The sequence below is a fragment of the Dendrobates tinctorius genome, unplaced genomic scaffold, assembly GCF_039654945.1.
Source record: "Dendrobates tinctorius isolate UK_male_01 unplaced genomic scaffold, ASM3965494v1 ptg000285l, whole genome shotgun sequence".
NCBI lineage: Eukaryota > Metazoa > Chordata > Amphibia > Anura > Dendrobatidae > Dendrobates > Dendrobates tinctorius.
In genome coordinates, this window is record NW_027361952.1 from 448,834 (window position 1) to 472,853 (window position 24,020).

At 59.6% G+C, this 24,020-nt stretch overlaps 27 non-coding genes across 27 annotated transcripts; all 27 read right to left on the bottom strand.

The window, feature by feature from the left end:
* Positions 1-327: 327 nt before the first annotated feature.
* On the bottom strand, positions 328-491 carry LOC141072717 (U1 spliceosomal RNA). The gene has a single exon (XR_012226781.1). It is a non-coding gene; the product is annotated as a U1 spliceosomal RNA (small nuclear RNA).
* A 633-nt stretch (positions 492-1,124) lies between these two features.
* On the bottom strand, positions 1,125-1,288 carry LOC141072718 (U1 spliceosomal RNA). Its single transcript, XR_012226782.1, has one exon. It is a non-coding gene; the product is annotated as a U1 spliceosomal RNA (small nuclear RNA).
* Positions 1,289-1,921: 633 nt separating this feature from the next.
* LOC141072754 (U1 spliceosomal RNA) lies at positions 1,922-2,085 on the bottom strand. Its single transcript, XR_012226817.1, has one exon. It is a non-coding gene; the product is annotated as a U1 spliceosomal RNA (small nuclear RNA).
* A 639-nt stretch (positions 2,086-2,724) lies between these two features.
* LOC141072719 (U1 spliceosomal RNA) lies at positions 2,725-2,888 on the bottom strand. The gene has a single exon (XR_012226783.1). It is a non-coding gene; the product is annotated as a U1 spliceosomal RNA (small nuclear RNA).
* Positions 2,889-3,521: 633 nt separating this feature from the next.
* Positions 3,522-3,685, bottom strand: LOC141072720 (U1 spliceosomal RNA). Its single transcript, XR_012226784.1, has one exon. It is a non-coding gene; the product is annotated as a U1 spliceosomal RNA (small nuclear RNA).
* Positions 3,686-4,324: 639 nt separating this feature from the next.
* Positions 4,325-4,488, bottom strand: LOC141072721 (U1 spliceosomal RNA). Its single transcript, XR_012226785.1, has one exon. It is a non-coding gene; the product is annotated as a U1 spliceosomal RNA (small nuclear RNA).
* A 633-nt stretch (positions 4,489-5,121) lies between these two features.
* Positions 5,122-5,285, bottom strand: LOC141072722 (U1 spliceosomal RNA). The gene has a single exon (XR_012226786.1). It is a non-coding gene; the product is annotated as a U1 spliceosomal RNA (small nuclear RNA).
* A 642-nt stretch (positions 5,286-5,927) lies between these two features.
* Positions 5,928-6,091, bottom strand: LOC141072771 (U1 spliceosomal RNA). The gene has a single exon (XR_012226824.1). It is a non-coding gene; the product is annotated as a U1 spliceosomal RNA (small nuclear RNA).
* Positions 6,092-6,724: 633 nt separating this feature from the next.
* LOC141072723 (U1 spliceosomal RNA) lies at positions 6,725-6,888 on the bottom strand. Its single transcript, XR_012226787.1, has one exon. It is a non-coding gene; the product is annotated as a U1 spliceosomal RNA (small nuclear RNA).
* A 648-nt stretch (positions 6,889-7,536) lies between these two features.
* LOC141072744 (U1 spliceosomal RNA) lies at positions 7,537-7,700 on the bottom strand. The gene has a single exon (XR_012226807.1). It is a non-coding gene; the product is annotated as a U1 spliceosomal RNA (small nuclear RNA).
* Positions 7,701-8,339: 639 nt separating this feature from the next.
* Positions 8,340-8,503, bottom strand: LOC141072724 (U1 spliceosomal RNA). The gene has a single exon (XR_012226788.1). It is a non-coding gene; the product is annotated as a U1 spliceosomal RNA (small nuclear RNA).
* A 635-nt stretch (positions 8,504-9,138) lies between these two features.
* Positions 9,139-9,302, bottom strand: LOC141072726 (U1 spliceosomal RNA). The gene has a single exon (XR_012226790.1). It is a non-coding gene; the product is annotated as a U1 spliceosomal RNA (small nuclear RNA).
* Positions 9,303-9,950: 648 nt separating this feature from the next.
* LOC141072728 (U1 spliceosomal RNA) lies at positions 9,951-10,114 on the bottom strand. The gene has a single exon (XR_012226791.1). It is a non-coding gene; the product is annotated as a U1 spliceosomal RNA (small nuclear RNA).
* Positions 10,115-10,756: 642 nt separating this feature from the next.
* LOC141072729 (U1 spliceosomal RNA) lies at positions 10,757-10,920 on the bottom strand. The gene has a single exon (XR_012226792.1). It is a non-coding gene; the product is annotated as a U1 spliceosomal RNA (small nuclear RNA).
* Positions 10,921-11,553: 633 nt separating this feature from the next.
* LOC141072730 (U1 spliceosomal RNA) lies at positions 11,554-11,717 on the bottom strand. The gene has a single exon (XR_012226793.1). It is a non-coding gene; the product is annotated as a U1 spliceosomal RNA (small nuclear RNA).
* A 633-nt stretch (positions 11,718-12,350) lies between these two features.
* Positions 12,351-12,514, bottom strand: LOC141072731 (U1 spliceosomal RNA). The gene has a single exon (XR_012226794.1). It is a non-coding gene; the product is annotated as a U1 spliceosomal RNA (small nuclear RNA).
* A 633-nt stretch (positions 12,515-13,147) lies between these two features.
* On the bottom strand, positions 13,148-13,311 carry LOC141072732 (U1 spliceosomal RNA). Its single transcript, XR_012226795.1, has one exon. It is a non-coding gene; the product is annotated as a U1 spliceosomal RNA (small nuclear RNA).
* A 633-nt stretch (positions 13,312-13,944) lies between these two features.
* On the bottom strand, positions 13,945-14,108 carry LOC141072733 (U1 spliceosomal RNA). The gene has a single exon (XR_012226796.1). It is a non-coding gene; the product is annotated as a U1 spliceosomal RNA (small nuclear RNA).
* Positions 14,109-14,741: 633 nt separating this feature from the next.
* LOC141072755 (U1 spliceosomal RNA) lies at positions 14,742-14,905 on the bottom strand. Its single transcript, XR_012226818.1, has one exon. It is a non-coding gene; the product is annotated as a U1 spliceosomal RNA (small nuclear RNA).
* A 639-nt stretch (positions 14,906-15,544) lies between these two features.
* Positions 15,545-15,708, bottom strand: LOC141072734 (U1 spliceosomal RNA). The gene has a single exon (XR_012226797.1). It is a non-coding gene; the product is annotated as a U1 spliceosomal RNA (small nuclear RNA).
* A 633-nt stretch (positions 15,709-16,341) lies between these two features.
* LOC141072735 (U1 spliceosomal RNA) lies at positions 16,342-16,505 on the bottom strand. Its single transcript, XR_012226798.1, has one exon. It is a non-coding gene; the product is annotated as a U1 spliceosomal RNA (small nuclear RNA).
* A 639-nt stretch (positions 16,506-17,144) lies between these two features.
* LOC141072736 (U1 spliceosomal RNA) lies at positions 17,145-17,308 on the bottom strand. Its single transcript, XR_012226799.1, has one exon. It is a non-coding gene; the product is annotated as a U1 spliceosomal RNA (small nuclear RNA).
* Positions 17,309-17,941: 633 nt separating this feature from the next.
* On the bottom strand, positions 17,942-18,105 carry LOC141072738 (U1 spliceosomal RNA). The gene has a single exon (XR_012226801.1). It is a non-coding gene; the product is annotated as a U1 spliceosomal RNA (small nuclear RNA).
* A 639-nt stretch (positions 18,106-18,744) lies between these two features.
* Positions 18,745-18,908, bottom strand: LOC141072739 (U1 spliceosomal RNA). The gene has a single exon (XR_012226802.1). It is a non-coding gene; the product is annotated as a U1 spliceosomal RNA (small nuclear RNA).
* A 633-nt stretch (positions 18,909-19,541) lies between these two features.
* LOC141072740 (U1 spliceosomal RNA) lies at positions 19,542-19,705 on the bottom strand. The gene has a single exon (XR_012226803.1). It is a non-coding gene; the product is annotated as a U1 spliceosomal RNA (small nuclear RNA).
* A 642-nt stretch (positions 19,706-20,347) lies between these two features.
* LOC141072782 (U1 spliceosomal RNA) lies at positions 20,348-20,511 on the bottom strand. The gene has a single exon (XR_012226835.1). It is a non-coding gene; the product is annotated as a U1 spliceosomal RNA (small nuclear RNA).
* A 633-nt stretch (positions 20,512-21,144) lies between these two features.
* LOC141072794 (U1 spliceosomal RNA) lies at positions 21,145-21,308 on the bottom strand. Its single transcript, XR_012226846.1, has one exon. It is a non-coding gene; the product is annotated as a U1 spliceosomal RNA (small nuclear RNA).
* Positions 21,309-24,020: the final 2,712 nt, after the last annotated feature.

A 24,020-nucleotide genomic window follows, 5' to 3' on the forward strand; every position in this document is an offset into this window, starting at 1 on the left:
TGCTGCTGCTGCTGCTGCCCCCCTCCTCCTCCCGGCCCAGTGGCCAAGTGAATAAGACGCAGGCGAGCTGATCAATCCCCACCAGCCCAGGGAGCCCCAAAAGGGCCAAAGGCAGCAAGGAACAGACAAGCCAAGCAAAAAGACACACAGCGATGCACGGAAGTTGTGGCAGGCCTCCCCCACAAGGGGGAGCCAAAGGCCACAACTGACGCCGCTTTGAGCTGCTCCAAAGTATTCTAGCTCTGGCAACAGGTGTGACGTGACGTGCGGCTCTGCCAGAGCACGTTTCTTTCGGTGGGTCGGCTTCTGTCTTTGACCAGAGGAAATCAGGGGAAAGCGCGAACGCAGTCCCCCACTACCACAAATTATGCAGTCGAGTTTCCCGCATTTGGGGAAATCGCAGGGGTCAGCACACCCGGAGTGCAATGGATGAGCCTCACCCTGGGAGAACCACCTTAGTGATCATGGTATCTCCCCTGCCAGGTAAGTATGAGTTGGGGCCCGCCGGTCCGACGAGCGGCCCTCCGACGCAGCTCTCCAACATCGCGGAGTCTCGTGCCCGAAGGGGAGGGGGTGTCTTGGCGTAGGGCGCAGGCCGCCCGGAGGCTCGTTGAGTGGGAGGCGCTGGCTGGCGCCCGGTCCAACCCCCACGGGGCAGGCCGAGCTCGACTGAGTCCCAAGCCGTCCAAGATGCCCAGCAGCAGCCAGAGTCATTTGCATGTAGGGCCATTGGCTCCACCCCAGCCTCGCTCACGCCGCTGCTCCCACCCGGGGAACATGCAGACAGCTCCAGCTGCTGCTGCTGCTGCTGCTGCCCCCCTCCTCCTCCCGGCCCAGTGGCCAAGTGAATAAGACGCAGGCGAGCTGATCAATCCCCACCAGCCCAGGGAGCCCCAAAAGGGCCAAAGGCAGCAAGGAACAGACAAGCCAAGCAAAAAGACACACAGCGATGCACGGAAGTTGTGGCAGGCCTCCCCCACAAGGGGGAGCCAAAGGCCACAACTGACGCCGCTTTGAGCTGCTCCAAAGTATTCTAGCTCTGGCAACAGGTGTGACGTGACGTGCGGCTCTGCCAGAGCACGTTTCTTTCGGTGGGTCGGCTTCTGTCTTTGACCAGAGGAAATCAGGGGAAAGCGCGAACGCAGTCCCCCACTACCACAAATTATGCAGTCGAGTTTCCCGCATTTGGGGAAATCGCAGGGGTCAGCACACCCGGAGTGCAATGGATGAGCCTCACCCTGGGAGAACCACCTTAGTGATCATGGTATCTCCCCTGCCAGGTAAGTATGAGTTGGGGCCCGCCGGTCCGACGAGCGGCCCTCCGACGCAGCTCTCCAACATCGCGGAGTCTCGTGCCCGAAGGGGAGGGGGTGTCTTGGCGTAGGGCGCAGGCCGCCCGGAGGCTCGTTGAGTGGGAGGCGCTGGCTGGCGCCCGGTCCAACCCCCACGGGGCAGGCCGAGCTCGACTGAGTCCCAAGCCGTCCAAGATGCCCAGCAGCAGCCAGAGTCATTTGCATGTAGGGCCATTGGCTCCACCCCAGCCTCGCTCACGCCGCTGCTCCCACCCGGGGAACATGCAGACAGCTCCAGCTGCTGCTGCTGCTGCTGCTGCCCCCCTCCTCCTCCCGGCCCAGTGGCCAAGTGAATAAGACGCAGGCGAGCTGATCAATCCCCACCAGCCCAGGGAGCCCCAAAAGGGCCAAAGGCAGCAAGGAACAGACAAGCCAAGCAAAAAGACACACAGCGATGCACGGAAGTTGTGGCAGGCCTCCCCCACAAGGGGGAGCCAAAGGCCACAACTGACGCCGCTTTGAGCTGCTCCAAAGTATTCTAGCTCTGGCAACAGGTGTGACGTGACGTGCGGCTCTGCCAGAGCACGTTTCTTTCGGTGGGTCGGCTTCTGTCTTTGACCAGAGGAAATCAGGGGAAAGCGCGAACGCAGTCCCCCACTACTACAAATTATGCAGTCGAGTTTCCCGCATTTGGGGAAATCGCAGGGGTCAGCACACCCGGAGTGCAATGGATGAGCCTCACCCTGGGAGAACCACCTTAGTGATCATGGTATCTCCCCTGCCAGGTAAGTATGAGTTGGGGCCCGCCGGTCCGACGAGCGGCCCTCCGACGCAGCTCTCCAACATCGCGGAGTCTCGTGCCCGAAGGGGAGGGGGTGTCTTGGCGTAGGGCGCAGGCCGCCCGGAGGCTCGTTGAGTGGGAGGCGCTGGCTGGCGCCCGGTCCAACCCCCACGGGGCAGGCCGAGCTCGACTGAGTCCCAAGCCGTCCAAGATGCCCAGCAGCAGCCAGAGTCATTTGCATGTAGGGCCATTGGCTCCACCCCAGCCTCGCTCACGCCGCTGCTCCCACCCGGGGAACATGCAGACAGCTCCAGCTGCTGCTGCTGCTGCTGCTGCTGCTGCCCCCCTCCTCCTCCCGGCCCAGTGGCCAAGTGAATAAGACGCAGGCGAGCTGATCAATCCCCACCAGCCCAGGGAGCCCCAAAAGGGCCAAAGGCAGCAAGGAACAGACAAGCCAAGCAAAAAGACACACAGCGATGCACGGAAGTTGTGGCAGGCCTCCCCCACAAGGGGGAGCCAAAGGCCACAACTGACGCCGCTTTGAGCTGCTCCAAAGTATTCTAGCTCTGGCAACAGGTGTGACGTGACGTGCGGCTCTGCCAGAGCACGTTTCTTTCGGTGGGTCGGCTTCTGTCTTTGACCAGAGGAAATCAGGGGAAAGCGCGAACGCAGTCCCCCACTACCACAAATTATGCAGTCGAGTTTCCCGCATTTGGGGAAATCGCAGGGGTCAGCACACCCGGAGTGCAATGGATGAGCCTCACCCTGGGAGAACCACCTTAGTGATCATGGTATCTCCCCTGCCAGGTAAGTATGAGTTGGGGCCCGCCGGTCCGACGAGCGGCCCTCCGACGCAGCTCTCCAACATCGCGGAGTCTCGTGCCCGAAGGGGAGGGGGTGTCTTGGCGTAGGGCGCAGGCCGCCCGGAGGCTCGTTGAGTGGGAGGCGCTGGCTGGCGCCCGGTCCAACCCCCACGGGGCAGGCCGAGCTCGACTGAGTCCCAAGCCGTCCAAGATGCCCAGCAGCAGCCAGAGTCATTTGCATGTAGGGCCATTGGCTCCACCCCAGCCTCGCTCACGCCGCTGCTCCCACCCGGGGAACATGCAGACAGCTCCAGCTGCTGCTGCTGCTGCTGCTGCCCCCCTCCTCCTCCCGGCCCAGTGGCCAAGTGAATAAGACGCAGGCGAGCTGATCAATCCCCACCAGCCCAGGGAGCCCCAAAAGGGCCAAAGGCAGCAAGGAACAGACAAGCCAAGCAAAAAGACACACAGCGATGCACGGAAGTTGTGGCAGGCCTCCCCCACAAGGGGGAGCCAAAGGCCACAACTGACGCCGCTTTGAGCTGCTCCAAAGTATTCTAGCTCTGGCAACAGGTGTGACGTGACGTGCGGCTCTGCCAGAGCACGTTTCTTTCGGTGGGTCGGCTTCTGTCTTTGACCAGAGGAAATCAGGGGAAAGCGCGAACGCAGTCCCCCACTACCACAAATTATGCAGTCGAGTTTCCCGCATTTGGGGAAATCGCAGGGGTCAGCACACCCGGAGTGCAATGGATGAGCCTCACCCTGGGAGAACCACCTTAGTGATCATGGTATCTCCCCTGCCAGGTAAGTATGAGTTGGGGCCCGCCGGTCCGACGAGCGGCCCTCCGACGCAGCTCTCCAACATCGCGGAGTCTCGTGCCCGAAGGGGAGGGGGTGTCTTGGCGTAGGGCGCAGGCCGCCCGGAGGCTCGTTGAGTGGGAGGCGCTGGCTGGCGCCCGGTCCAACCCCCACGGGGCAGGCCGAGCTCGACTGAGTCCCAAGCCGTCCAAGATGCCCAGCAGCAGCCAGAGTCATTTGCATGTAGGGCCATTGGCTCCACCCCAGCCTCGCTCACGCCGCTGCTCCCACCCGGGGAACATGCAGACAGCTCCAGCTGCTGCTGCTGCTGCTGCTGCTGCCCCCCTCCTCCTCCCCCCGGCCCAGTGGCCAAGTGAATAAGACGCAGGCGAGCTGATCAATCCCCACCAGCCCAGGGAGCCCCAAAAGGGCCAAAGGCAGCAAGGAACAGACAAGCCAAGCAAAAAGACACACAGCGATGCACGGAAGTTGTGGCAGGCCTCCCCCACAAGGGGGAGCCAAAGGCCACAACTGACGCCGCTTTGAGCTGCTCCAAAGTATTCTAGCTCTGGCAACAGGTGTGACGTGACGTGCGGCTCTGCCAGAGCACGTTTCTTTCGGTGGGTCAGCTTCTGTCTTTGACCAGAGGAAATCAGGGGAAAGCGCGAACGCAGTCCCCCACTACCACAAATTATGCAGTCGAGTTTCCCGCATTTGGGGAAATCGCAGGGGTCAGCACACCCGGAGTGCAATGGATGAGCCTCACCCTGGGAGAACCACCTTAGTGATCATGGTATCTCCCCTGCCAGGTAAGTATGAGTTGGGGCCCGCCGGTCCGACGAGCGGCCCTCCGACGCAGCTCTCCAACATCGCGGAGTCTCGTGCCCGAAGGGGAGGGGGTGTCTTGGCGTAGGGCGCAGGCCGCCCGGAGGCTCGTTGAGTGGGAGGCGCTGGCTGGCGCCCGGTCCAACCCCCACGGGGCAGGCCGAGCTCGACTGAGTCCCAAGCCGTCCAAGATGCCCAGCAGCAGCCAGAGTCATTTGCATGTAGGGCCATTGGCTCCACCCCAGCCTCGCTCACGCCGCTGCTCCCACCCGGGGAACATGCAGACAGCTCCAGCTGCTGCTGCTGCTGCTGCTGCCCCCCTCCTCCTCCCGGCCCAGTGGCCAAGTGAATAAGACGCAGGCGAGCTGATCAATCCCCACCAGCCCAGGGAGCCCCAAAAGGGCCAAAGGCAGCAAGGAACAGACAAGCCAAGCAAAAAGACACACAGCGATGCACGGAAGTTGTGGCAGGCCTCCCCCACAAGGGGGAGCCAAAGGCCACAACTGACGCCGCTTTGAGCTGCTCCAAAGTATTCTAGCTCTGGCAACAGGTGTGACGTGACGTGCGGCTCTGCCAGAGCACGTTTCTTTCGGTGGGTCGGCTTCTGTCTTTGACCAGAGGAAATCAGGGGAAAGCGCGAACGCAGTCCCCCACTACCACAAATTATGCAGTCGAGTTTCCCGCATTTGGGGAAATCGCAGGGGTCAGCACACCCGGAGTGCAATGGATGAGCCTCACCCTGGGAGAACCACCTTAGTGATCATGGTATCTCCCCTGCCAGGTAAGTATGAGTTGGGGCCCGCCGGTCCGACGAGCGGCCCTCCGACGCAGCTCTCCAACATCGCGGAGTCTCGTGCCCGAAGGGGAGGGGGTGTCTTGGCGTAGGGCGCAGGCCGCCCGGAGGCTCGTTGAGTGGGAGGCGCTGGCTGGCGCCCGGTCCAACCCCCACGGGGCAGGCCGAGCTCGACTGAGTCCCAAGCCGTCCAAGATGCCCAGCAGCAGCCAGAGTCATTTGCATGTAGGGCCATTGGCTCCACCCCAGCCTCGCTCACGCCGCTGCTCCCACCCGGGGAACATGCAGACAGCTCCAGCTGCTGCTGCTGCTGCTGCTGCTGCTGCCGCCCCCCTCCTCCTCCCGGCCCAGTGGCCAAGTGAATAAGACGCAGGCGAGCTGATCAATCCCCACCAGCCCAGGGAGCCCCAAAAGGGCCAAAGGCAGCAAGGAACAGACAAGCCAAGCAAAAAGACACACAGCGATGCACGGAAGTTGTGGCAGGCCTCCCCCACAAGGGGGAGCCAAAGGCCACAACTGACGCCGCTTTGAGCTGCTCCAAAGTATTCTAGCTCTGGCAACAGGTGTGACGTGACGTGCGGCTCTGCCAGAGCACGTTTCTTTCGGTGGGTCGGCTTCTGTCTTTGACCAGAGGAAATCAGGGGAAAGCGCGAACGCAGTCCCCCACTACCACAAATTATGCAGTCGAGTTTCCCGCATTTGGGGAAATCGCAGGGGTCAGCACACCCGGAGTGCAATGGATGAGCCTCACCCTGGGAGAACCACCTTAATGATCATGGTATCTCCCCTGCCAGGTAAGTATGAGTTGGGGCCCGCCGGTCCGACGAGCGGCCCTCCGACGCAGCTCTCCAACATCGCGGAGTCTCGTGCCCGAAGGGGAGGGGGTGTCTTGGCGTAGGGCGCAGGCCGCCCGGAGGCTCGTTGAGTGGGAGGCGCTGGCTGGCGCCCGGTCCAACCCCCACGGGGCAGGCCGAGCTCGACTGAGTCCCAAGCCGTCCAAGATGCCCAGCAGCAGCCAGAGTCATTTGCATGTAGGGCCATTGGCTCCACCCCAGCCTCGCTCACGCCGCTGCTCCCACCCGGGGAACATGCAGACAGCTCCAGCTGCTGCTGCTGCTGCTGCTGCCCCCCTCCTCCTCCCGGCCCAGTGGCCAAGTGAATAAGACGCAGGCGAGCTGATCAATCCCCACCAGCCCAGGGAGCCCCAAAAGGGCCAAAGGCAGCAAGGAACAGACAAGCCAAGCAAAAAGACACACAGCGATGCACGGAAGTTGTGGCAGGCCTCCCCCACAAGGGGGAGCCAAAGGCCACAACTGACGCCGCTTTGAGCTGCTCCAAAGTATTCTAGCTCTGGCAACAGGTGTGACGTGACGTGCGGCTCTGCCAGAGCACGTTTCTTTCGGTGGGTCGGCTTCTGTCTTTGACCAGAGGAAATCAGGGGAAAGCGCGAACGCAGTCCCCCACTACCACAAATTATGCAGTCGAGTTTCCCGCATTTGGGGAAATCGCAGGGGTCAGCACACCCGGAGTGCAATGGATGAGCCTCACCCTGGGAGAACCACCTTAGTGATCATGGTATCTCCCCTGCCAGGTAAGTATGAGTTGGGGCCCGCCGGTCCGACGAGCGGCCCTCCGACGCAGCTCTCCAACATCGCGGAGTCTCGTGCCCGAAGGGGAGGGGGTGTCTTGGCGTAGGGCGCAGGCCGCCCGGAGGCTCGTTGAGTGGGAGGCGCTGGCTGGCGCCCGGTCCAACCCCCACGGGGCAGGCCGAGCTCGACTGAGTCCCAAGCCGTCCAAGATGCCCAGCAGCAGCCAGAGTCATTTGCATGTAGGGCCATTGGCTCCACCCCAGCCTCGCTCACGCCGCTGCTCCCACCCGGGGAACATGCAGACAGCTCCAGCTGCTGCTGCTGCTGCTGCTGCTGCTGCTGCTGCTGCCCCCCTCCTCCTCCCGGCCCAGTGGCCAAGTGAATAAGACGCAGGCGAGCTGATCAATCCCCACCAGCCCAGGGAGCCCCAAAAGGGCCAAAGGCAGCAAGGAACAGACAAGCCAAGCAAAAAGACACACAGCGATGCACGGAAGTTGTGGCAGGCCTCCCCCACAAGGGGGAGCCAAAGGCCACAACTGACGCCGCTTTGAGCTGCTCCAAAGTATTCTAGCTCTGGCAACAGGTGTGACGTGACGTGCGGCTCTGCCAGAGCACGTTTCTTTCGGTGGGTCGGCTTCTGTCTTTGACCAGAGGAAATCAGGGGAAAGCGCGAACGCAGTCCCCCACTACCACAAATTATGCAGTCGAGTTTCCCGCATTTGGGGAAATCGCAGGGGTCAGCACACCCAGAGTGCAATGGATGAGCCTCACCCTGGGAGAACCACCTTAGTGATCATGGTATCTCCCCTGCCAGGTAAGTATGAGTTGGGGCCCGCCGGTCCAACGAGCGGCCCTCCGACGCAGCTCTCCAACATCGCGGAGTCTCGTGCCCGAAGGGGAGGGGGTGTCTTGGCGTAGGGCGCAGGCCGCCCGGAGGCTCGTTGAGTGGGAGGCGCTGGCTGGCGCCCGGTCCAACCCCCACGGGGCAGGCCGAGCTCGACTGAGTCCCAAGCCGTCCAAGATGCCCAGCAGCAGCCAGAGTCATTTGCATGTAGGGCCATTGGCTCCACCCCAGCCTCGCTCACGCCGCTGCTCCCACCCGGGGAACATGCAGACAGCTCCAGCTGCTGCTGCTGCTGCTGCTGCTGCTGCCCCCCTCCTCCTCCCGGCCCAGTGGCCAAGTGAATAAGACGCAGGCGAGCTGATCAATCCCCACCAGCCCAGGGAGCCCCAAAAGGGCCAAAGGCAGCAAGGAACAGACAAGCCAAGCAAAAAGACACACAGCGATGCACGGAAGTTGTGGCAGGCCTCCCCCACAAGGGGGAGCCAAAGGCCACAACTGACGCCGCTTTGAGCTGCTCCAAAGTATTCTAGCTCTGGCAACAGGTGTGACGTGACGTGCGGCTCTGCCAGAGCACGTTTCTTTCGGTGGGTCGGCTTCTGTCTTTGACCAGAGGAAATCAGGGGAAAGCGCGAACGCAGTCCCCCACTACCACAAATTATGCAGTCGAGTTTCCCGCATTTGGGGAAATCGCAGGGGTCAGCACACCCGGAGTGCAATGGATGAGCCTCACCCTGGGAGAACCACCTTAGTGATCATGGTATCTCCCCTGCCAGGTAAGTATGAGTTGGGGCCCGCCGGTCCGACGAGCGGCCCTCCGACGCAGCTCTCCAACATCGCGGAGTCTCGTGCCCGAAGGGGAGGGGGTGTCTTGGCGTAGGGCGCAGGCCGCCCGGAGGCTCGTTGAGTGGGAGGCGCTGGCTGGCGCCCGGTCCAACCCCCACGGGGCAGGCCAAGCTCGACTGAGTCCCAAGCCGTCCAAGATGCCCAGCAGCAGCCAGAGTCATTTGCATGTAGGGCCATTGGCTCCACCCCAGCCTCGCTCACGCCGCTGCTCCCACCCGGGGAACATGCAGACAGCTCCAGCTGCTGCTGCTGCTGCTGCTGCTGCCCCCTCCTCCTCCCGGCCCAGTGGCCAAGTGAATAAGACGCAGGCGAGCTGATCAATCCCCACCAGCCCAGGGAGCCCCAAAAGGGCCAAAGGCAGCAAGGAACAGACAAGCCAAGCAAAAAGACACACAGCGATGCACGGAAGTTGTGGCAGGCCTCCCCCACAAGGGGGAGCCAAAGGCCACAACTGACGCCGCTTTGAGCTGCTCCAAAGTATTCTAGCTCTGGCAACAGGTGTGACGTGACGTGCGGCTCTGCCAGAGCACGTTTCTTTCGGTGGGTCGGCTTCTGTCTTTGACCAGAGGAAATCAGGGGAAAGCGCGAACGCAGTCCCCCACTACCACAAATTATGCAGTCGAGTTTCCCGCATTTGGGGAAATCGCAGGGGTCAGCACACCCGGAGTGCAATGGATGAGCCTCACCCTGGGAGAACCACCTTAGTGATCATGGTATCTCCCCTGCCAGGTAAGTATGAGTTGGGGCCCGCCGGTCCGACGAGCGGCCCTCCGACGCAGCTCTCCAACATCGCGGAGTCTCGTGCCCGAAGGGGAGGGGGTGTCTTGGCGTAGGGCGCAGGCCGCCCGGAGGCTCGTTGAGTGGGAGGCGCTGGCTGGCGCCCGGTCCAACCCCCACGGGGCAGGCCGAGCTCGACTGAGTCCCAAGCCGTCCAAGATGCCCAGCAGCAGCCAGAGTCATTTGCATGTAGGGCCATTGGCTCCACCCCAGCCTCGCTCACGCCGCTGCTCCCACCCGGGGAACATGCAGACAGCTCCAGCTGCTGCTGCTGCTGCTGCTGCTGCTGCTGCTGCTGCCCCCCTCCTCCTCCCGGCCCAGTGGCCAAGTGAATAAGACGCAGGCGAGCTGATCAATCCCCACCAGCCCAGGGAGCCCCAAAAGGGCCAAAGGCAGCAAGGAACAGACAAGCCAAGCAAAAAGACACACAGCGATGCACGGAAGTTGTGGCAGGCCTCCCCCACAAGGGGGAGCCAAAGGCCACAACTGACGCCGCTTTGAGCTGCTCCAAAGTATTCTAGCTCTGGCAACAGGTGTGACGTGACGTGCGGCTCTGCCAGAGCACGTTTCTTTCGGTGGGTCGGCTTCTGTCTTTGACCAGAGGAAATCAGGGGAAAGCGCGAACGCAGTCCCCCACTACCACAAATTATGCAGTCGAGTTTCCCGCATTTGGGGAAATCGCAGGGGTCAGCACACCCGGAGTGCAATGGATGAGCCTCACCCTGGGAGAACCACCTTAGTGATCATGGTATCTCCCCTGCCAGGTAAGTATGAGTTGGGGCCCGCCGGTCCGACGAGCGGCCCTCCGACGCAGCTCTCCAACATCGCGGAGTCTCGTGCCCGAAGGGGAGGGGGTGTCTTGGCGTAGGGCGCAGGCCGCCCGGAGGCTCGTTGAGTGGGAGGCGCTGGCTGGCGCCCGGTCCAACCCCCACGGGGCAGGCCGAGCTCGACTGAGTCCCAAGCCGTCCAAGATGCCCAGCAGCAGCCAGAGTCATTTGCATGTAGGGCCATTGGCTCCACCCCAGCCTCGCTCACGCCGCTGCTCCCACCCGGGGAACATGCAGACAGCTCCAGCTGCTGCTGCTGCTGCTGCTGCTGCTGCTGCCCCCCTCCTCCTCCCGGCCCAGTGGCCAAGTGAATAAGACGCAGGCGAGCTGATCAATCCCCACCAGCCCAGGGAGCCCCAAAAGGGCCAAAGGCAGCAAGGAACAGACAAGCCAAGCAAAAAGACACACAGCGATGCACGGAAGTTGTGGCAGGCCTCCCCCACAAGGGGGAGCCAAAGGCCACAACTGACGCCGCTTTGAGCTGCTCCAAAGTATTCTAGCTCTGGCAACAGGTGTGACGTGACGTGCGGCTCTGCCAGAGCACGTTTCTTTCGGTGGGTCGGCTTCTGTCTTTGACCAGAGGAAATCAGGGGAAAGCGCGAACGCAGTCCCCCACTACCACAAATTATGCAGTCGAGTTTCCCGCATTTGGGGAAATCGCAGGGGTCAGCACACCCGGAGTGCAATGGATGAGCCTCACCCTGGGAGAACCACCTTAGTGATCATGGTATCTCCCCTGCCAGGTAAGTATGAGTTGGGGCCCGCCGGTCCGACGAGCGGCCCTCCGACGCAGCTCTCCAACATCGCGGAGTCTCGTGCCCGAAGGGGAGGGGGTGTCTTGGCGTAGGGCGCAGGCCGCCCGGAGGCTCGTTGAGTGGGAGGCGCTGGCTGGCGCCCGGTCCAACCCCCACGGGGCAGGCCGAGCTCGACTGAGTCCCAAGCCGTCCAAGATGCCCAGCAGCAGCCAGAGTCATTTGCATGTAGGGCCATTGGCTCCACCCCAGCCTCGCTCACGCCGCTGCTCCCACCCGGGGAACATGCAGACAGCTCCAGCTGCTGCTGCTGCTGCTGCTGCCCCCCTCCTCCTCCCGGCCCAGTGGCCAAGTGAATAAGACGCAGGCGAGCTGATCAATCCCCACCAGCCCAGGGAGCCCCAAAAGGGCCAAAGGCAGCAAGGAACAGACAAGCCAAGCAAAAAGACACACAGCGATGCACGGAAGTTGTGGCAGGCCTCCCCCACAAGGGGGAGCCAAAGGCCACAACTGACGCCGCTTTGAGCTGCTCCAAAGTATTCTAGCTCTGGCAACAGGTGTGACGTGACGTGCGGCTCTGCCAGAGCACGTTTCTTTCGGTGGGTCGGCTTCTGTCTTTGACCAGAGGAAATCAGGGGAAAGCGCGAACGCAGTCCCCCACTACCACAAATTATGCAGTCGAGTTTCCCGCATTTGGGGAAATCGCAGGGGTCAGCACACCCGGAGTGCAATGGATGAGCCTCACCCTGGGAGAACCACCTTAGTGATCATGGTATCTCCCCTGCCAGGTAAGTATGAGTTGGGGCCCGCCGGTCCGACGAGCGGCCCTCCGACGCAGCTCTCCAACATCGCGGAGTCTCGTGCCCGAAGGGGAGGGGGTGTCTTGGCGTAGGGCGCAGGCCGCCCGGAGGCTCGTTGAGTGGGAGGCGCTGGCTGGCGCCCGGTCCAACCCCCACGGGGCAGGCCGAGCTCGACTGAGTCCCAAGCCGTCCAAGATGCCCAGCAGCAGCCAGAGTCATTTGCATGTAGGGCCATTGGCTCCACCCCAGCCTCGCTCACGCCGCTGCTCCCACCCGGGGAACATGCAGACAGCTCCAGCTGCTGCTGCTGCTGCTGCTGCCCCCCTCCTCCTCCCGGCCCAGTGGCCAAGTGAATAAGACGCAGGCGAGCTGATCAATCCCCACCAGCCCAGGGAGCCCCAAAAGGGCCAAAGGCAGCAAGGAACAGACAAGCCAAGCAAAAAGACACACAGCGATGCACGGAAGTTGTGGCAGGCCTCCCCCACAAGGGGGAGCCAAAGGCCACAACTGACGCCGCTTTGAGCTGCTCCAAAGTATTCTAGCTCTGGCAACAGGTGTGACGTGACGTGCGGCTCTGCCAGAGCACGTTTCTTTCGGTGGGTCGGCTTCTGTCTTTGACCAGAGGAAATCAGGGGAAAGCGCGAACGCAGTCCCCCACTACCACAAATTATGCAGTCGAGTTTCCCGCATTTGGGGAAATCGCAGGGGTCAGCACACCCGGAGTGCAATGGATGAGCCTCACCCTGGGAGAACCACCTTAGTGATCATGGTATCTCCCCTGCCAGGTAAGTATGAGTTGGGGCCCGCCGGTCCGACGAGCGGCCCTCCGACGCAGCTCTCCAACATCGCGGAGTCTCGTGCCCGAAGGGGAGGGGGTGTCTTGGCGTAGGGCGCAGGCCGCCCGGAGGCTCGTTGAGTGGGAGGCGCTGGCTGGCGCCCGGTCCAACCCCCACGGGGCAGGCCGAGCTCGACTGAGTCCCAAGCCGTCCAAGATGCCCAGCAGCAGCCAGAGTCATTTGCATGTAGGGCCATTGGCTCCACCCCAGCCTCGCTCACGCCGCTGCTCCCACCCGGGGAACATGCAGACAGCTCCAGCTGCTGCTGCTGCTGCTGCTGCCCCCCTCCTCCTCCCGGCCCAGTGGCCAAGTGAATAAGACGCAGGCGAGCTGATCAATCCCCACCAGCCCAGGGAGCCCCAAAAGGGCCAAAGGCAGCAAGGAACAGACAAGCCAAGCAAAAAGACACACAGCGATGCACGGAAGTTGTGGCAGGCCTCCCCCACAAGGGGGAGCCAAAGGCCACAACTGACGCCGCTTTGAGCTGCTCCAAAGTATTCTAGCTCTGGCAACAGGTGTGACGTGACGTGCGGCTCTGCCAGAGCACGTTTCTTTCGGTGGGTCGGCTTCTGTCTTTGACCAGAGGAAATCAGGGGAAAGCGCGAACGCAGTCCCCCACTACCACAAATTATGCAGTCGAGTTTCCCGCATTTGGGGAAATCGCAGGGGTCAGCACACCCGGAGTGCAATGGATGAGCCTCACCCTGGGAGAACCACCTTAGTGATCATGGTATCTCCCCTGCCAGGTAAGTATGAGTTGGGGCCCGCCGGTCCGACGAGCGGCCCTCCGACGCAGCTCTCCAACATCGCGGAGTCTCGTGCCCGAAGGGGAGGGGGTGTCTTGGCGTAGGGCGCAGGCCGCCCGGAGGCTCGTTGAGTGGGAGGCGCTGGCTGGCGCCCGGTCCAACCCCCACGGGGCAGGCCGAGCTCGACTGAGTCCCAAGCCGTCCAAGATGCCCAGCAGCAGCCAGAGTCATTTGCATGTAGGGCCATTGGCTCCACCCCAGCCTCGCTCACGCCGCTGCTCCCACCCGGGGAACATGCAGACAGCTCCAGCTGCTGCTGCTGCTGCTGCTGCCCCCCTCCTCCTCCCGGCCCAGTGGCCAAGTGAATAAGACGCAGGCGAGCTGATCAATCCCCACCAGCCCAGGGAGCCCCAAAAGGGCCAAAGGCAGCAAGGAACAGACAAGCCAAGCAAAAAGACACACAGCGATGCACGGAAGTTGTGGCAGGCCTCCCCCACAAGGGGGAGCCAAAGGCCACAACTGACGCCGCTTTGAGCTGCTCCAAAGTATTCTAGCTCTGGCAACAGGTGTGACGTGACGTGCGGCTCTGCCAGAGCACGTTTCTTTCGGTGGGTCGGCTTCTGTCTTTGACCAGAGGAAATCAGGGGAAAGCGCGAACGCAGTCCCCCACTACCACAAATTATGCAGTCGAGTTTCCCGCATTTGGGGAAATCGCAGGGGTCAGCACACCCGGAGTGCAATGGATGAGCCTCACCCTGGGAGAACCACCTTAGTGATCATGGTATCTCCCCTGCCAGGTAAGTATGAGTTGGGGCCCGCCGGTCCGACGAGCGGCCCTCCGACGCAGCTCTCCAACATCGCGGAGTCTCGTGCCCGAAGGGGAGGGGGTGTCTTGGCGTAGGGCGCAGGCCGCCCGGAGGCTCGTTGAGTGGGAGGCGCTGGCTGGCGCCCGGTCCAACCCCCACGGGGCAGGCCGAGCTCGACTGAGTCCCAAGCCGTCCAAGATGCCCAGCAGCAGCCAGAGTCATTTGCATGTAGGGCCATTGGCTCCACCCCAGCCTCGCTCACGCCGCTGCTCCCACCCGGGGAACATGCAGACAGCTCCAGCTGCTGCTGCTGCTGCTGCTGCCCCCCTCCTCCTCCCGGCCCAGTGGCCAAGTGAATAAGACGCAGGCGAGCTGATCAATCCCCACCAGCCCAGGGAGCCCCAAAAGGGCCAAAGGCAGCAAGGAACAGACAAGCCAAGCAAAAAGACACACAGCGATGCACGGAAGTTGTGGCAGGCCTCCCCCACAAGGGGGAGCCAAAGGCCACAACTGACGCCGCTTTGAGCTGCTCCAAAGTATTCTAGCTCTGGCAACAGGTGTGACGTGACGTGCGGCTCTGCCAGAGCACGTTTCTTTCGGTGGGTCGGCTTCTGTCTTTGACCAGAGGAAATCAGGGGAAAGCGCGAACGCAGTCCCCCACTACTACAAATTATGCAGTCGAGTTTCCCGCATTTGGGGAAATCGCAGGGGTCAGCACACCCGGAGTGCAATGGATGAGCCTCACCCTGGGAGAACCACCTTAGTGATCATGGTATCTCCCCTGCCAGGTAAGTATGAGTTGGGGCCCGCCGGTCCGACGAGCGGCCCTCCGACGCAGCTCTCCAACATCGCGGAGTCTCGTGCCCGAAGGGGAGGGGGTGTCTTGGCGTAGGGCGCAGGCCGCCCGGAGGCTCGTTGAGTGGGAGGCGCTGGCTGGCGCCCGGTCCAACCCCCACGGGGCAGGCCGAGCTCGACTGAGTCCCAAGCCGTCCAAGATGCCCAGCAGCAGCCAGAGTCATTTGCATGTAGGGCCATTGGCTCCACCCCAGCCTCGCTCACGCCGCTGCTCCCACCCGGGGAACATGCAGACAGCTCCAGCTGCTGCTGCTGCTGCTGCTGCTGCTGCCCCCCTCCTCCTCCCGGCCCAGTGGCCAAGTGAATAAGACGCAGGCGAGCTGATCAATCCCCACCAGCCCAGGGAGCCCCAAAAGGGCCAAAGGCAGCAAGGAACAGACAAGCCAAGCAAAAAGACACACAGCGATGCACGGAAGTTGTGGCAGGCCTCCCCCACAAGGGGGAGCCAAAGGCCACAACTGACGCCGCTTTGAGCTGCTCCAAAGTATTCTAGCTCTGGCAACAGGTGTGACGTGACGTGCGGCTCTGCCAGAGCACGTTTCTTTCGGTGGGTCGGCTTCTGTCTTTGACCAGAGGAAATCAGGGGAAAGCGCGAACGCAGTCCCCCACTACCACAAATTATGCAGTCGAGTTTCCCGCATTTGGGGAAATCGCAGGGGTCAGCACACCCGGAGTGCAATGGATGAGCCTCACCCTGGGAGAACCACCTTAGTGATCATGGTATCTCCCCTGCCAGGTAAGTATGAGTTGGGGCCCGCCGGTCCGACGAGCGGCCCTCCGACGCAGCTCTCCAACATCGCGGAGTCTCGTGCCCGAAGGGGAGGGGGTGTCTTGGCGTAGGGCGCAGGCCGCCCGGAGGCTCGTTGAGTGGGAGGCGCTGGCTGGCGCCCGGTCCAACCCCCACGGGGCAGGCCGAGCTCGACTGAGTCCCAAGCCGTCCAAGATGCCCAGCAGCAGCCAGAGTCATTTGCATGTAGGGCCATTGGCTCCACCCCAGCCTCGCTCACGCCGCTGCTCCCACCCGGGGAACATGCAGACAGCTCCAGCTGCTGCTGCTGCTGCTGCTGCCCCCCTCCTCCTCCCGGCCCAGTGGCCAAGTGAATAAGACGCAGGCGAGCTGATCAATCCCCACCAGCCCAGGGAGCCCCAAAAGGGCCAAAGGCAGCAAGGAACAGACAAGCCAAGCAAAAAGACACACAGCGATGCACGGAAGTTGTGGCAGGCCTCCCCCACAAGGGGGAGCCAAAGGCCACAACTGACGCCGCTTTGAGCTGCTCCAAAGTATTCTAGCTCTGGCAACAGGTGTGACGTGACGTGCGGCTCTGCCAGAGCACGTTTCTTTCGGTGGGTCGGCTTCTGTCTTTGACCAGAGGAAATCAGGGGAAAGCGCGAACGCAGTCCCCCACTACCACAAATTATGCAGTCGAGTTTCCCGCATTTGGGGAAATCGCAGGGGTCAGCACACCCGGAGTGCAATGGATGAGCCTCACCCTGGGAGAACCACCTTAGTGATCATGGTATCTCCCCTGCCAGGTAAGTATGAGTTGGGGCCCGCCGGTCCGACGAGCGGCCCTCCGACGCAGCTCTCCAACATCGCGGAGTCTCGTGCCCGAAGGGGAGGGGGTGTCTTGGCGTAGGGCGCAGGCCGCCCGGAGGCTCGTTGAGTGGGAGGCGCTGGCTGGCGCCCGGTCCAACCCCCACGGGGCAGGCCGAGCTCGACTGAGTCCCAAGCCGTCCAAGATGCCCAGCAGCAGCCAGAGTCATTTGCATGTAGGGCCATTGGCTCCACCCCAGCCTCGCTCACGCCGCTGCTCCCACCCGGGGAACATGCAGACAGCTCCAGCTGCTGCTGCTGCTGCTGCTGCTGCCCCCCTCCTCCTCCCCCCGGCCCAGTGGCCAAGTGAATAAGACGCAGGCGAGCTGATCAATCCCCACCAGCCCAGGGAGCCCCAAAAGGGCCAAAGGCAGCAAGGAACAGACAAGCCAAGCAAAAAGACACACAGCGATGCACGGAAGTTGTGGCAGGCCTCCCCCACAAGGGGGAGCCAAAGGCCACAACTGACGCCGCTTTGAGCTGCTCCAAAGTATTCTAGCTCTGGCAACAGGTGTGACGTGACGTGCGGCTCTGCCAGAGCACGTTTCTTTCGGTGGGTCAGCTTCTGTCTTTGACCAGAGGAAATCAGGGGAAAGCGCGAACGCAGTCCCCCACTACCACAAATTATGCAGTCGAGTTTCCCGCATTTGGGGAAATCGCAGGGGTCAGCACACCCGGAGTGCAATGGATGAGCCTCACCCTGGGAGAACCACCTTAGTGATCATGGTATCTCCCCTGCCAGGTAAGTATGAGTTGGGGCCCGCCGGTCCGACGAGCGGCCCTCCGACGCAGCTCTCCAACATCGCGGAGTCTCGTGCCCGAAGGGGAGGGGGTGTCTTGGCGTAGGGCGCAGGCCGCCCGGAGGCTCGTTGAGTGGGAGGCGCTGGCTGGCGCCCGGTCCAACCCCCACGGGGCAGGCCGAGCTCGACTGAGTCCCAAGCCGTCCAAGATGCCCAGCAGCAGCCAGAGTCATTTGCATGTAGGGCCATTGGCTCCACCCCAGCCTCGCTCACGCCGCTGCTCCCACCCGGGGAACATGCAGACAGCTCCAGCTGCTGCTGCTGCTGCTGCTGCCCCCCTCCTCCTCCCGGCCCAGTGGCCAAGTGAATAAGACGCAGGCGAGCTGATCAATCCCCACCAGCCCAGGGAGCCCCAAAAGGGCCAAAGGCAGCAAGGAACAGACAAGCCAAGCAAAAAGACACACAGCGATGCACGGAAGTTGTGGCAGGCCTCCCCCACAAGGGGGAGCCAAAGGCCACAACTGACGCCGCTTTGAGCTGCTCCAAAGTATTCTAGCTCTGGCAACAGGTGTGACGTGACGTGCGGCTCTGCCAGAGCACGTTTCTTTCGGTGGGTCGGCTTCTGTCTTTGACCAGAGGAAATCAGGGGAAAGCGCGAACGCAGTCCCCCACTACCACAAATTATGCAGTCGAGTTTCCCGCATTTGGGGAAATCGCAGGGGTCAGCACACCCGGAGTGCAATGGATGAGCCTCACCCTGGGAGAACCACCTTAGTGATCATGGTATCTCCCCTGCCAGGTAAGTATGAGTTGGGGCCCGCCGGTCCGACGAGCGGCCCTCCGACGCAGCTCTCCAACATCGCGGAGTCTCGTGCCCGAAGGGGAGGGGGTGTCTTGGCGTAGGGCGCAGGCCGCCCGGAGGCTCGTTGAGTGGGAGGCGCTGGCTGGCGCCCGGTCCAACCCCCACGGGGCAGGCCGAGCTCGACTGAGTCCCAAGCCGTCCAAGATGCCCAGCAGCAGCCAGAGTCATTTGCATGTAGGGCCATTGGCTCCACCCCAGCCTCGCTCACGCCGCTGCTCCCACCCGGGGAACATGCAGACAGCTCCAGCTGCTGCTGCTGCTGCTGCTGCTGCCCCCCTCCTCCTCCCCCCGGCCCAGTGGCCAAGTGAATAAGACGCAGGCGAGCTGATCAATCCCCACCAGCCCAGGGAGCCCCAAAAGGGCCAAAGGCAGCAAGGAACAGACAAGCCAAGCAAAAAGACACACAGCGATGCACGGAAGTTGTGGCAGGCCTCCCCCACAAGGGGGAGCCAAAGGCCACAACTGACGCCGCTTTGAGCTGCTCCAAAGTATTCTAGCTCTGGCAACAGGTGTGACGTGACGTGCGGCTCTGCCAGAGCACGTTTCTTTCGGTGGGTCAGCTTCTGTCTTTGACCAGAGGAAATCAGGGGAAAGCGCGAACGCAGTCCCCCACTACCACAAATTATGCAGTCGAGTTTCCCGCATTTGGGGAAATCGCAGGGGTCAGCACACCCGGAGTGCAATGGATGAGCCTCACCCTGGGAGAACCACCTTAGTGATCATGGTATCTCCCCTGCCAGGTAAGTATGAGTTGGGGCCCGCCGGTCCGACGAGCGGCCCTCCGACGCAGCTCTCCAACATCGCGGAGTCTCGTGCCCGAAGGGGAGGGGGTGTCTTGGCGTAGGGCGCAGGCCGCCCGGAGGCTCGTTGAGTGGGAGGCGCTGGCTGGCGCCCGGTCCAACCCCCACGGGGCAGGCCGAGCTCGACTGAGTCCCAAGCCGTCCAAGATGCCCAGCAGCAGCCAGAGTCATTTGCATGTAGGGCCATTGGCTCCACCCCAGCCTCGCTCACGCCGCTGCTCCCACCCGGGGAACATGCAGACAGCTCCAGCTGCTGCTGCTGCTGCTGCTGCCCCCCTCCTCCTCCCGGCCCAGTGGCCAAGTGAATAAGACGCAGGCGAGCTGATCAATCCCCACCAGCCCAGGGAGCCCCAAAAGGGCCAAAGGCAGCAAGGAACAGACAAGCCAAGCAAAAAGACACACAGCGATGCACGGAAGTTGTGGCAGGCCTCCCCCACAAGGGGGAGCCAAAGGCCACAACTGACGCCGCTTTGAGCTGCTCCAAAGTATTCTAGCTCTGGCAACAGGTGTGACGTGACGTGCGGCTCTGCCAGAGCACGTTTCTTTCGGTGGGTCGGCTTCTGTCTTTGACCAGAGGAAATCAGGGGAAAGCGCGAACGCAGTCCCCCACTACCACAAATTATGCAGTCGAGTTTCCCGCATTTGGGGAAATCGCAGGGGTCAGCACACCCGGAGTGCAATGGATGAGCCTCACCCTGGGAGAACCACCTTAGTGATCATGGTATCTCCCCTGCCAGGTAAGTATGAGTTGGGGCCCGCCGGTCCGACGAGCGGCCCTCCGACGCAGCTCTCCAACATCGCGGAGTCTCGTGCCCGAAGGGGAGGGGGTGTCTTGGCGTAGGGCGCAGGCCGCCCGGAGGCTCGTTGAGTGGGAGGCGCTGGCTGGCGCCCGGTCCAACCCCCACGGGGCAGGCCGAGCTCGACTGAGTCCCAAGCCGTCCAAGATGCCCAGCAGCAGCCAGAGTCATTTGCATGTAGGGCCATTGGCTCCACCCCAGCCTCGCTCACGCCGCTGCTCCCACCCGGGGAACATGCAGACAGCTCCAGCTGCTGCTGCTGCTGCTGCTGCTGCTGCCGCCCCCCTCCTCCTCCCGGCCCAGTGGCCAAGTGAATAAGACGCAGGCGAGCTGATCAATCCCCACCAGCCCAGGGAGCCCCAAAAGGGCCAAAGGCAGCAAGGAACAGACAAGCCAAGCAAAAAGACACACAGCGATGCACGGAAGTTGTGGCAGGCCTCCCCCACAAGGGGGAGCCAAAGGCCACAACTGACGCCGCTTTGAGCTGCTCCAAAGTATTCTAGCTCTGGCAACAGGTGTGACGTGACGTGCGGCTCTGCCAGAGCACGTTTCTTTCGGTGGGTCGGCTTCTGTCTTTGACCAGAGGAAATCAGGGGAAAGCGCGAACGCAGTCCCCCACTACCACAAATTATGCAGTCGAGTTTCCCGCATTTGGGGAAATCGCAGGGGTCAGCACACCCGGAGTGCAATGGATGAGCCTCACCCTGGGAGAACCACCTTAATGATCATGGTATCTCCCCTGCCAGGTAAGTATGAGTTGGGGCCCGCCGGTCCGACGAGCGGCCCTCCGACGCAGCTCTCCAACATCGCGGAGTCTCGTGCCCGAAGGGGAGGGGGTGTCTTGGCGTAGGGCGCAGGCCGCCCGGAGGCTCGTTGAGTGGGAGGCGCTGGCTGGCGCCCGGTCCAACCCCCACGGGGCAGGCCGAGCTCGACTGAGTCCCAAGCCGTCCAAGATGCCCAGCAGCAGCCAGAGTCATTTGCATGTAGGGCCATTGGCTCCACCCCAGCCTCGCTCACGCCGCTGCTCCCACCCGGGGAACATGCAGACAGCTCCAGCTGCTGCTGCTGCTGCTGCTGCCCCCCTCCTCCTCCCGGCCCAGTGGCCAAGTGAATAAGACGCAGGCGAGCTGATCAATCCCCACCAGCCCAGGGAGCCCCAAAAGGGCCAAAGGCAGCAAGGAACAGACAAGCCAAGCAAAAAGACACACAGCGATGCACGGAAGTTGTGGCAGGCCTCCCCCACAAGGGGGAGCCAAAGGCCACAACTGACGCCGCTTTGAGCTGCTCCAAAGTATTCTAGCTCTGGCAACAGGTGTGACGTGACGTGCGGCTCTGCCAGAGCACGTTTCTTTCGGTGGGTCGGCTTCTGTCTTTGACCAGAGGAAATCAGGGGAAAGCGCGAACGCAGTCCCCCACTACCACAAATTATGCAGTCGAGTTTCCCGCATTTGGGGAAATCGCAGGGGTCAGCACACCCGGAGTGCAATGGATGAGCCTCACCCTGGGAGAACCACCTTAATGATCATGGTATCTCCCCTGCCAGGTAAGTATGAGTTGGGGCCCGCCGGTCCGACGAGCGGCCCTCCGACGCAGCTCTCCAACATCGCGGAGTCTCGTGCCCGAAGGGGAGGGGGTGTCTTGGCGTAGGGCGCAGGCCGCCCGGAGGTTCCTCGACACTTCAATGGCTGATGCAGAAATATATATTAACTATTTGTGTGTATCATTCATCAATATTTTGACTTTTTATGCAGATTTTATACAGGGATCATTTAATTTGGAATTGACTAATACTATTCATTGTATCCATTTTTTGAGAGTGTCTGTACCTATGCAGTTTGCTGTCATGTCAATCCATCCTATTTCCACACCTGGTGTTCTAACATTAATTACTAAGGTACATAGTATAAATGTAAGTCATGTGGTCATTTGTGACCTTGGTCATTTTTGTGCAACCTTCCAAAGTGCAACTTCTTAAGTGCACAATTCCGAATTATACCAGAATTGAACCAGAAGGGAACGGAAGGTAAGGGCTACATAAATTTAAATTTTCTTTAAAAAAAAAAAAACCATAACTAGAGTGGAATAAATCAAGAATAAACTACTGCACTCTTGGCTTCACATTACTTTTGTTGCTGTCACTTAACCACCTTGGCTTCCTTAAAATTTAGCATTTAATTTGTGCATGTTTGCAACCTCCAGTCACCAGACTATCACTAAGTCATTATCCCCTTTAATCCAAAATATTGTCAGCTCAGCATTTCACTATTTGGTGAACCAACCAAAAAAGTTAGCCAGCAAAATATTTGCTCGAGCTATAACTTTTTCCTTTACAGCAAGTTATTCTTAATAGAATACATGGAAACATGTCTGACACTATCTTAAGGCTCATTCACACGTCAGTATTTGGTCAGTATTTTGCATCAGTGTTTGTATGCCAAAGCCAGGAATGGAACTTACCGAGAAAAAATATAATTGAAAGACTGACACGTGTTCCTTATTTTGGAGACATTCCTGGTTTTGGCATACAAATACTGATGAAATACTGATCAAAAATACTGATGTGTGAAAGAGGCCTTAGACAGAATCCTCTTTTGCACTCTTTCTGGGACCTAATCACATCACTTACAATTTATCCCAATAGAACAAGCATATTGGAGAAGTTGGCACTGTCTTATCAAATACCTTTTGCTTTAACTCTTTCCTTTCTTTTCCACCTGTGCCTTCCTGCTTGCTCTATGTACCACTTAAAAAAGGACTTTATTTAACATCCAACACGCCCTATCAATAACATTATCAATGACTTCACTACCTGCTACCCTTCCTTTCAAGTCGTATATACTCTCACCCCCCAACACCCATTATCATTTTTAAATTTCAAATCTTTCCCCTTGCTTTGTTCTATTTATTATTATTGTTATTATTATTATTATTATTATTTATTTCTATAGCACCATTGAGTCAATGGTGCTGTACATGTTCTATCACTGATATTCCACACCAAAATACAAAGATGGACACACACTAAACTTTACATTCACTTGCCTATATTGCCAAGTTAAACTCACCTATTCCCCAACAAGACCACAATCTACTTAGAGTAACTCTCATTTTCTTTGCAAACACCCAATTCCCCATATGGAGCAAATTGTAGACACTACAAGAATCCTATTCACCAACACACTTTCAGACTTATTTGTGTTGCACTGCTCTGACAAATTAAGTTCATTTCAGGAGGCAAAAGCAGCTGCTACTTTCAATGATAACACAATTACCTTGTTCCACAACAATGCTACAAAAGTCTGCACTCACTTCTCCAAAGCAGACTGTTCACAATACTCTCATAGCACACGATTCTAACAAACTAAACCCAACATTGGACTTTCAGCTTTATTTGCTGCATCTCTCAACAAAAAAAAAACTTGGCCTCATCTCTCAAACAGAACAGAAAGCTTCAAACGCCAATATTTTCGAAATCTTTATACAACTGACTATTAACATTACTGATGGAAAACTTTCCACACAAGTTGGCAGATCATAGCTCAATTCATGAGCACTTAAATCTGTCGAATTCCACTTAAGTCACAATCTTTAAGACAGTGTTTATCCCAGCCCCAATTTGTGTTGTTAAATTTACAGTATCCCCTGACATCTTCCCTTCTTCATTTAAAATAACAACCATCAGGTTTTCTCCTATTATCTCCTTTTCAGCTCTTACTTCCTATCTTATTACTCAATTTGCATTTTTAGAAGCTCTCCCATGAGCAGATCTCCCTGTGGATTTGGGTAAGTACTCTAGTTTAACTATGCTAATATACTCGCCTACTGCCATCTTCTCCAGTATGCAGCGCTGTTCCACTCCTCTACTCAGTGACGTCACTGCTCTACAAACTCTCGGGATCGCTCTATGATCTATGCCTGAGGCGGAAGACTATTTTACAATACAATCTTATGGTGTTTTATTCTGATGCTTCATAGACTTATATTGTAAAAGCTTCTTCCACATTACACAGAGCACAGTGTGATAAACAGGAGTCTTTCTATACAATTCCTTTTGGACTGACTAAACTTCAAAACAACACTCTGCAGAAAGTGCTGGGGTTTTTTCACGTCAAATGTGCTGTCAAAGCCTCACAACATTACTCCACACCCCTCCATCTAGATCTGTCTTTTGCATAAAACTCAGCTAACCAGTTCTCCTGTAACAACCTCAGTTATTCCTAGGCATCACAAACTTAGTTTGATTTTCAAACACCTGCTCTCATC